The sequence below is a fragment of the Halyomorpha halys genome, unplaced genomic scaffold, assembly GCF_000696795.3.
Source record: "Halyomorpha halys isolate HHAL.00 unplaced genomic scaffold, Hhal_1.1 Scaffold867.1, whole genome shotgun sequence".
NCBI lineage: Eukaryota > Metazoa > Arthropoda > Insecta > Hemiptera > Pentatomidae > Halyomorpha > Halyomorpha halys.
Genome location: NW_027114571.1, coordinates 251,310 through 252,034, shown reverse-complemented (window position 1 = coordinate 252,034; position 725 = coordinate 251,310).

Sequence of the window (725 nt, the reverse complement as noted above, 5' to 3'; positions counted from 1 at the left end):
CCGCCTAACCTCTTTACAATGACGCATTGATGCTAGCTTGGAGACGCCCTATGCACGGTGTTTGTCTTGGAAAAAGTGATTTCTAATATTCAAATAGCTTGACTACTAATACTCAAATCTTTTGAAGATTAATAGTGATTATCATTGCTGTGAGTAGTTATTCATTTAATTTTCAGTCTTACTCATTTATCCAGTGATTTATTTACCCATATATATTATGATTAATTTACTCATGCGTCATCCATTTTTAGAAATGTATTTTTGTATTTAAAAAAATTAAATTAAAATCTTTCATTTTATCATTTTTATTTTTTTAAAACTAATTTCGTTGTTGGGATCTTTAGTAGTGTTTTCGAAGTTTATTTTATTATTAAAATAATATTGTGATGATAAAAACTAGCTTTCTTTTGTTTTTTCCCTTAGTAGCCATCTTCACTTTAATCTCAGAACACTATTTAAAATTTAAGTTCTATTACTTTAAAATCGAAAGAGGTGAATTGAAATGATAAATGTTAACTCACAAAAGGAATAGTGTCTAAGAATCAATAAATATTTCTTGTTGTCGTTATATATAAAATATAAAAAAAAACTTTTCTTTTGAAAAATTGCTACTTTCAATTCTAGTGGAATCAAACTTAAATTGGAATAATTATAAAATACAATTTAGGTTTTAATTCACCATTTAAAGATAATGGCAGAAGTCAAGAAACTCTTATAGTTTGAGC